General features: G+C 41.9%; 1 long non-coding RNA gene across 2 annotated transcripts; it reads left to right on the top strand.

Moving 5' to 3' along the window:
• Positions 1 to 4,733: 4,733 nt before the first annotated feature.
• LOC114101026 (uncharacterized) lies at positions 4,734 to 8,576 on the top strand. Of its 2 annotated transcripts, none has more exons than XR_011705413.1 (6): positions 4,734 to 4,796; positions 5,155 to 5,214; positions 5,312 to 5,570; positions 5,759 to 5,827; positions 6,542 to 6,603; positions 8,376 to 8,576. It is a non-coding gene; the product is annotated as an uncharacterized lncRNA (long non-coding RNA). The 2 variants fall into 2 exon arrangements; XR_011705414.1 differs by having other exon boundaries at positions 5,297 to 5,570.
• The last annotated feature ends 484 nt before the right edge of the window (positions 8,577 to 9,060 follow it).

Below are 9,060 nucleotides of genomic sequence, written 5' to 3'. Positions count from 1 at the left end.
GCAATCTGGTCTGTCCCAACAAAACTGCCACCAACACTGCTGTGGTGAAATCAGCAACACTGCCACAGCCAGCCTTGCTCTGGTGTACTCTTTCTTTTCTTTGTTCAATGTACCCAAATTCCCGAGTCTCTAAGACTCTGATTCCGTGATACTGAATTTCAGTGAATTTCCTCTTTCACCCACCTCACTGAGAGCAGTTCTCCCACTGCTCGAACCCTGAGCCACGAGCAGCTGGAAAGGCAGCCTTCCTCTAAGCTGCCACCTTGAATCCCCCCACCTCATGCAATTAATCCTTGCTATTTTATCTTGCCATAACCACGGCACCAGTTCCAGTCAGTAAGTCAAGAAAGAATAGTCAAGGTACAGGCCAATAGTCTGGGACATTTCTAACTATTATTAAAAGTTAACTAAGCGGAAACAGCTCAAAGCAAAACGCAAACCGAAAGTAAAACTGCTTGCTTATGCATAAGCCAAGATACATTCTTCTCATCTAATTGTAACTACGTAATATTTTGTTTCATTGAATAATGTTTCCTGTTTTGTAACCACAAAAACTGTGAGCGTGCCAAAATGAAAAGTATATATATATGATTAACTTCACAAGTAAAGAATCAGATTCAACACCCTCACTCTTGTGTCTGTGTTGTTTCTCCACCGCCTTTCCCGACTCCTCACCATCCATTTGTCTCCTGAGACCCCCTGCCAGAGCTGGACTCCGACAGTTAAAGATGTATTAGGCATCATCTTGGGTGTTCCCAAGGTCTTTGAAAGAATGAAACAATCTCACCTTGAGTTGGATCTTTACCACAAAGGCTTTCTATTGAGGTGCCCAGCACCTGACAGAGCAGTTTTCTTCCCAGTAGGTGTGAGCTGCCTGGGAAAGTAAAAAGTCTGAAATAATCAGGAAGAAATAAAGATGGAGCCAGAAATTAGATATAAAAAGAGGAGAATCTGATGGGTCTTTCAGTTTTGATAGGAGCTGGAACTGAACAACTGAAAAAAGGCCCCAATTCTTTATTTAAGGGGGAGTACATCAAAGGCAGGGATAAGGTTTCAGCACTTGGCTCAGTGCTTGCTTCTCAGCGTGGCAGGGGTCTTGCAGTGAACAGGTTGATTGGCAATTTGACAAGCCACACCCCTCTCCAGGACTATTCTAGAACTTGAGCAGTGAGCTAAGGTTGATTGGCAATTTGACAAGCCACACCCCTCTCCAGGACTATTCTAGAACTTGAGCAGTGAGCTAAGCAGGGTGTCACATGAACCACTCATCCTCGAACCAAAGGATTCCTCCTGGGCGTTCCTGTTACCAGGCTTTCCTGCCTAATGGCTCCAACATCACTCAGTTTACCCATAGCTCATATATGGCTCCTGGCAGTTTTCATTGATTTTGTTTTCATTTATTCATTTATTTTTCTTGCCATTTGGAGAGGCAGGTATTTTGTAACTGAGCTAATTTTGAATCCAGGAAGTCTTGATACTTCTATAGACACTCTATAAATTTTCATAAAAATGTTCTCTCTCTCTGTGTGTGTGTGTGTGTGTGTGTGTGTGATTTCACATCTAATCTTATTATATGTAACTAAAAAAACATGTTATACAGAATATTATGCATAAAAATAACGTTAGCCAAAAGCATGAGTCCATTAAGTATTTCTGCTATTTCCCCAGTTACCACAAGTCTCATTGTTACCAAAATTTCCTCTAGTATATAAGAAACATTGCTAATTTTAGATTTCAATAATAATTTCTCCTTGTTACCCCAGCTTTATAAATAGTCAAATTAAGGCCCTCTCAGCCTTCATTACATTTCTAGTCTACACCATATGTTTTAGGTCTCTTAGTTGTAGCAGATCTTTTTCACAAGATACCAATTTCTAGTCTAGTGATATTGTTAAAATAAATACTAATCAGTGCCTAGAAAATCTTGCAGTGAGATAAGAGGACTCTAAAGAATATGATAATGGAACAATTGGAAAGGAGAAGCTGGATATGTCCCCTTTGTTCAATGTTTGGGTGAGAATCAAAGCAGAGTGACCTTGGTCACTTACCTTTCCATGCACATTTTAAAATTAGTTTGTATGTATTTTTTAAACTCCTTTTCCCATCCCTGCTCCCTTCCATTCATTCCCCTATGTGTACTCTAACTTTCCTATGTGTATATATATATATATGAATACACCACAGCAAATCTCACCATCATGTACATCCAGAAGAAATTAACTTAAAAAATAACTATGGGGGCCTGAGGATATAGCTCAGTTGGTAGAGTGTTTGCCTCACATGCACAAGGCCCTGAGTTTAAACCCCAGGAAAACAAACAAACAAACAAAAAACTATGAGTAAATGGCAAAAGAATCAACAAAGGGAAGGGAGCAGAAACTGGCGAGAGGGAAGGGGAAGATCTAGACCTTGAGAAACACCAGAGTCAGAATTAGAATAAGATATGTCTCATGTTTGTATAATCATGTCAAAATGAATTCTATTGTCTTGTATAACTAAACAGAACCAATAATAGATGATAGATGATAGATAGATAGATAGATAGATAGATAGATAGATATTCCTGCTGGGTTCTTGATTGGGGTTGCGTTAACTCTGTGCATTAATTTAAGGAGAACTGACAGCTTAACTTTATTCCCATTGTGTCTCCCAAATTATGACACAGAGTTTATTTAAATCTCCATTTATTTAGTTATCTTTGATTTTGAGCATCAGCTACATACTCCCTCTGGGTGTTTTACAGAACATAGGCAAAAGTATATCATAGGGGTTGTAAATGAGACTCTTTTTAAAATTTCAGCTTCCAGATGTCCAAGTTGAGATAGGAAAATGTTCAATATTTGTGTATTAAATTTTTATCTTACAACCTTCCTAATGTCAATTATGGTAAGTTCCAGGAGTTTTCTTTAGATTCAGGAAAATGTCTCCCCTTATTCCCTGGTGATCGTGTACATCCACCAGGAAACATAGGCAAGGATTAACCTCAGCTGATTTCTGAGTGGAGCACCCTAATTCTTCCAGCACAGAAGTGCCCAGGAGGCTCACAAGGAGCTTCTATAAAGTCACTGATATTTGTGTCTATTTCAGAAAGGCTGTCATAAGGAAGTCTGTCCTTATCACCCAGGCCTATGGGAGGGTTGTGATTAAGATTGAAGCTTTCTCTCACACCCTGCTTAGGTTAATGCTGCAGGACGTGAAAGTATTTAACTACAGTGTGGCAAACTTTACATGGCAAAAAATGTTCTATTATTGTTGGAGTCATTGTGCCCATTTCATTTTGGTGTTCCCCTGTACCAGGGACACAGGGAGCTGGCATCTGTGGCTAGTCTTGCTTTTACTATGTATATAATAAACCATTGGAATCTGGAATCTAAAAAAGACTTGTTGGATTTGTACATTTTGTTTTGTTTTACTGATAGAATTTATCAGACTTACTCTTGCTTGACATTTGGTTTAATAGAATTTTCTACACAGACATTTTATTTATACCAAGATTAATTCTTCTAGAAATTGTGCATAATTTTCCTCCACAGTTTGTTCCCTTCACGAGGGGTTTCTTTTCCATGTATTATAAACTTGTGGGTTGCTGACTTTGGAGTTCTGAGTCAACTAACTGATTTAGGACATAGGAATATAGTTCTTCTTGGTCTGTTTACCTAGCAGCTGTTCTGTGTAGGCAGGGTGGGGCTGTTCTCACAGGTGGGATTCCTGTCAGGGTTCATGGGCCAGGAGAAAGCACACACACACAAACACACACACAAACACACACACACACACACACACACACACATACACCTGCCAAATGAGAGGAGGGTCATAATTGCTATGCATATACCAATAAGAACCCTTGCACATCCAGTTTAAGAGAGAACAAAAGGAAGTCTCTCCCACTAAGGATGCACTTGGACAATACCATGCTTCTACTTTATCCGTCCTTAACCATCCTAAGGTTTTCACTGTGAGCTGGGGAGGAAAACAACAGAAAATGAAAAAGCACACCTTAATAGTGCTCATATATTATCTCATCACACAAATGATAATTGATGGTGACAATCAAATAATACTAAGAAACATAGATGGGGCATTTCTTTGGACAAGGAAGCCTACAAAAAATAAAGGCACTGCCTTTCCATCTGCTCTATGAATCCCAGATGTCTATCCTGTGACTCACTGATCTTTCTGTTTTTACTCACTGGAGGAATTTCCACAGCCTTCAGACTTCCAAGGTCTTCTAGATCTTGATACAACTTTATATTTTTCCCCAAATAACTCTGAAGAATGATGAACAGAGCAGACTGGGAGGTGGACTGAGCAGGGGTAAAAAGACCCTTTGCAACTTCCAGGGTGAGGAGTGTGAGAAGCCTGGGAACAACCAGTAGCCCATGGGTCATTTGCACACAGATGAGGGAGGGCCTGAGGGTTCTTCCAAACTGGGGTTGGAACCTTGATGAGGTTCAACAAAGGGCTCTTTCCAGAGTCACAACTTTGAAAGCTTCTGGAGTAGCATGTGCCCTGGAATTTCAAGGGGATCTCAGAGAAGGGCAGCCAATATCTAACAGATAGAGCAGCTCAATTCATTGATGTATGACATAATACAGTCATTACATATGATTTTGAGCAATACCCCTTCTGGTTTCAAGGCTACCTCTGTTGTAATAGGAGGTGGCAAGTTGGGGGTGGGGGTGGTACAAAATTCCTATATAAGCCACAGCTTACAATCCCACAACCAGTTCTGCTGCTGCTTTGCCATCTGCTGCTCCACAGCCTAATTGGAACTATGGTGCTCAGACTCTTTGGTAAGAAGACTCATGCCCCAAGTCAAGCCTGAGTATTATTGCATCCCGAATGTGCCTCTGAATCTCAGACTTAATCCTTTCTTGCCTATTCAGTTCTCAGCTTCCCACCTGGTATCCCCCCCCCCACCTCATTATCTCTGACTTTACTGCAATCTCTCTGCCCATCTGCAAATTTCAGAAGCTTCCCTCTTCCCAGGGCCCTCCCTACATTTCCTTACCTGTCAACCCAGACCCTAGGACCAAGACCCACAGTTCCTCTCAAAATTCACTCTGAGCCATCACCAGCTCGGTGACATGGTCTTGTGGCCCTGTTCATGGCAAGTCAGCAGAACTCCCAGCACTTTCATTTCTCTCCTAGTATCAGTTGTTCTTTTCATATATGAACTTCTGGACTCATCGGACTCTGAAGGAATCACAGGTGAGGACAGGTGTGGTGAGGAGGGAGGAGATGGCCCTGTGAATGGAGGTGGGTACTAGACTAGTCCTTGGATCCCACCCAGCTCTGACTCTTCCAGATACTGGCCCATGGCTGTGCCAGCCAATTCCCAGGTGTGGGGATAGGATCTACAACCCCTTGGAGCAGTGCTGCAATGATGACACCATCCTGCCCCTGAACCGGACCCAGCTCTGTGGCTTCAACTGCATCTACTGGCCTTGCTTTGAGCTCTGATGTCCTGAGTCCTTTGGCCCCCGGAAGAACTTTATTTTGAAGCTGAAAGTTCTGGGTGTGCACTCCCAGTGCCACTCATCCCCCATCTCCTGGAACTGTGGCAAGTAAGGACCCTGCCCCAACTGTGGCTGGGGGCAGCGGGGATGGAAGGAGGAGGGCAGTCTGGATGTCTACACCTCTCCTTTTGAGCAACCCTTGCCCTGTGGTCTAATCTCTAGCTTTTATTCAAATCTTTTCATTTGTCTTCTTGTCTGTGATTCATAATTTCTTGTTTTCTCCCTTTTTGCAACAGAGAGATGTTTTCCCAAAGATATAGAAGAAATGCAACTTTCTCTAAGGCCACTCACCAGGAGAGACCAAGGTAGGCTTCAGGATCTGTGCAATAGCTAAAGAAATCGGAGAAGAACTTAGAGGGAACTAATCTGAGTTAATTTCCCCAGCAAACTTGTAAACTGCTACTTGTTGACTAATGACTATTTGAATGTGGTATGTTAATTGGTGAAGTTTCGTAGTAGCTTGAGGCCATTAGTTTCCTCTTACCACAATACTGAGTAAGTAGAGCTCAGAGTTTCATTCACTTTCAGATAGAGCCACCCAGGAGAGAAATAAGGTCATGGGAATGGGGATATTTGAATGTACAGACTCTTGACACACAGGAGACAAGAAGGAAGCCCCACCCACCCACCCAACCAACCTAACCAACAGAGCTAAACTGTGAATGTGCCAAAAGGCACTCAATCCAAAAGGGGTCTTTCCTGCCACAAGAGACAAAGGGAAGTAGGAACAACTGAAGGTACATTTCTTTAAATAACCCAATAGGAGAGAGTAAAGCCTAGGGGATGTTGGGGAAGACTGTGTACCCAGAGTACTCAGCCCACGAGGAACCGGGAGGGATCCTGCTCTCTGGAGGGTGAAATGCTGGTTGTGCTCAATCTGTGTGTCCCTGACCACCAGCTACCTGGTCTCGCAAGACCGTCATTACTTTCTGCTGTTCCTTGTGTCTCTTGGTTCATTCTTTGGGCTGGGATAGGTGAGCGTCTTTCTCACAGCAACAAATCTCTGCATCTTTCCTCAGGCTCCAGCATAGCCATGTTTCTCCTGCCCAGGATGTGATGACCATACATGGTCCACTCCAAGGTGAGACTCCAGACTGACACTCTCAAATGTCAGTCTGTCAGGACCTGGCCTGGGATTAGCTCTGCTCCCTGAACTAGTTCCTCTACTGGTTCAGGAATCTTGTCTGACCATCTGCAGTGACTCTGCATTTGTCTCCGCTCTCTAGCTTCCTGTTTTCTCAGTTCAACCTCCAGAGCCCCAGAGGCCACCCTAACCCTTTCTTAGGCTCTCTGCAATGTATATTTGTGTGAAGAGTGATGTGTGTCCTGAGGGTTATAGTTATTAGTAGCTACGATTGGAAAAAAAAAAACCAAAAACCTGTGATTGCCTGGCTTATGACTATCAGGTGACCCACAAGTACTCATTGAACATTAACCACTGAAAGTGGTGTAGCCTGAGAATTTATTGTCATTCAATAAATCCTGACATTGTGGAAAGACACAAATCAATGCGTTTTGTCTGTGTCTCCGGAATAGCTTGCTCATGTCACTAATTTACTCAAATGAGATTTTTCCAGGGTGTATCAGACCTGCTTGTGCATTCATAGAGATATTATCCAAAAGATCCCTAAACCTTCTTCAACCAATGCTGGGAGAAGGGATTTCTGGTGACTCTCAGTTGACTGTAAAGGTCACAGAAGTCCACATCAGGAATATTACCACCCTCACCTTAGACGTGACCCTTCTGTGGCAGTTGGTGAGCAGAGCAAGCCACTGAAACCACACAGAGTGGAACTCTATTTTCTACTCAAGCTCTTTATAAACATGAACTAGTAATGGACTGAATGTTTGTGCCCTCTCTCAAAGGTCATTTATTGAAGCCTTGAACATGACTATGATTATAACTAGATGTGGGGCCTGTAAAGAAATAGTCAACCCATGAAGTCCCAAGTTTTCGAGTCTGCAAATATTTCACAAAATTGACACAAGTTCATTAAAAAAGGTTGTAAATTATAATGTAGTGTTTATACATATTACTATATTACTCTTAATTAATATCATATTATAATTATATTATTTTTATTGTATCATGTTATATATTATATACCATATTTACATTTTCATAGGTGTTACACGTAAAGGACAATGGGACAAAGTGGGTTTTAAGGTTAAATGAGATGATAAGGGTGGAACTACAATCCAAAATGATTAGTGTCCTGATGAGAAGAAACATCTCCTCTCTCTCTCTCTCTCTCGATATATATATATATATATGTATCCCTCCCTCCCTTCCTACATGCACACAAAATGCCATGCATATAAGAAAGAATGAAATCCTGTCGTTTATGGAAACATGGATGAAACTGGAGTCACTATGTTAATTGAAAAGTTAAGTCTGGCACAGACAGATACCACTTGTTCTTACTCTGGAAGCTAAAAGAGTTGGCCACATAGTAGTAGAGAGTGGAATAGAGGACCCTAGGAGCCAGGAAGGAGAGGGGAAGGGGGCACAGTGAGAGGTGGATGAGGGCTCCAGAACTGTGGGGAGAGGGAGTGGTTAGTTCTAATGTTATATAGCATAAAAATCTACACCAATTACCTACATATTCCAGAGTAACTAGAGGAGGAAAGTCTGAATGTTCCCAGCATATAGAAATGATCATCTGAGGACACAGAAATGCTAATCACCCCGCATTTGATTGTTTATTGATCATTTGGGATAGTATTGTAATGTGATCCTCCTTCCTTCTGTCTGCCATCGAAAGTCTATACAGAAGCTCCACCTAGAGGTTCTATGGTAGATAGTATTTATTGTGTCATCAACTAACACAAAACATGTCAATTAACTTTCAGGAGAGTGATCTGTCTGAAAAGCGAATATAGGAGCTGATCCAAGGAAGTCAAGGTCCACTGCAATGTACTAAGGAGACTGAAGCCCTGCTGACGGAGACCACCCAGCTGCATCCTCACTGCCTCTTTTCCCTCCTGTTTTGAGGAGCCAGCCCCTCTATCTCCTTCCAGAGTACTTTGAATAAACTTTATTCCCCCTACCAACACCGGTCTTGCATATATTTGTACCTGAGTGATAGGAAGCCTAAACGTTGGTTTCCAGTACATTTTGTGCATATATTGATTTGAAGTATCTGATTCAATCATCGCATACTTATACACATATTGAAACAGTACACTGTTCCCTGTAAATATGTACAATTATTATGTACCAATTAAAATTTTCTAATTTTTTTTTTTAAAAAAAGGTCCATGAGAGCACACAGGAGAAGGTTGCTGTCTGCAAACCAGGAAGAGAGCCCTCACCAGAAACTGAATTGATGGACACCTTGATTCTAGGCCTCTCGCCTTCTCCAGGACTGTAAGAAAATATTTGTCTATTGTTTAAGCCACCCAGTCTGTGACGTTTTGTTCTGGCAGCACAAGCTGACTCATAAAGTATCTTAATAACATATCTAGAAGGAGGAAAGACTTTAAAGTGGTGGTTAGTAAGGAAGCCACAGCCATTCATTTGGGCCAGGATGTGTTA

The sequence above is a fragment of the Marmota flaviventris genome, chromosome 18 (genome assembly GCF_047511675.1).
Source record: "Marmota flaviventris isolate mMarFla1 chromosome 18, mMarFla1.hap1, whole genome shotgun sequence".
NCBI lineage: Eukaryota > Metazoa > Chordata > Mammalia > Rodentia > Sciuridae > Marmota > Marmota flaviventris.
The sequence above is the reverse complement of the archived record's forward strand: the minus strand, read 5'-3'. Positions and strand labels throughout refer to the sequence as shown.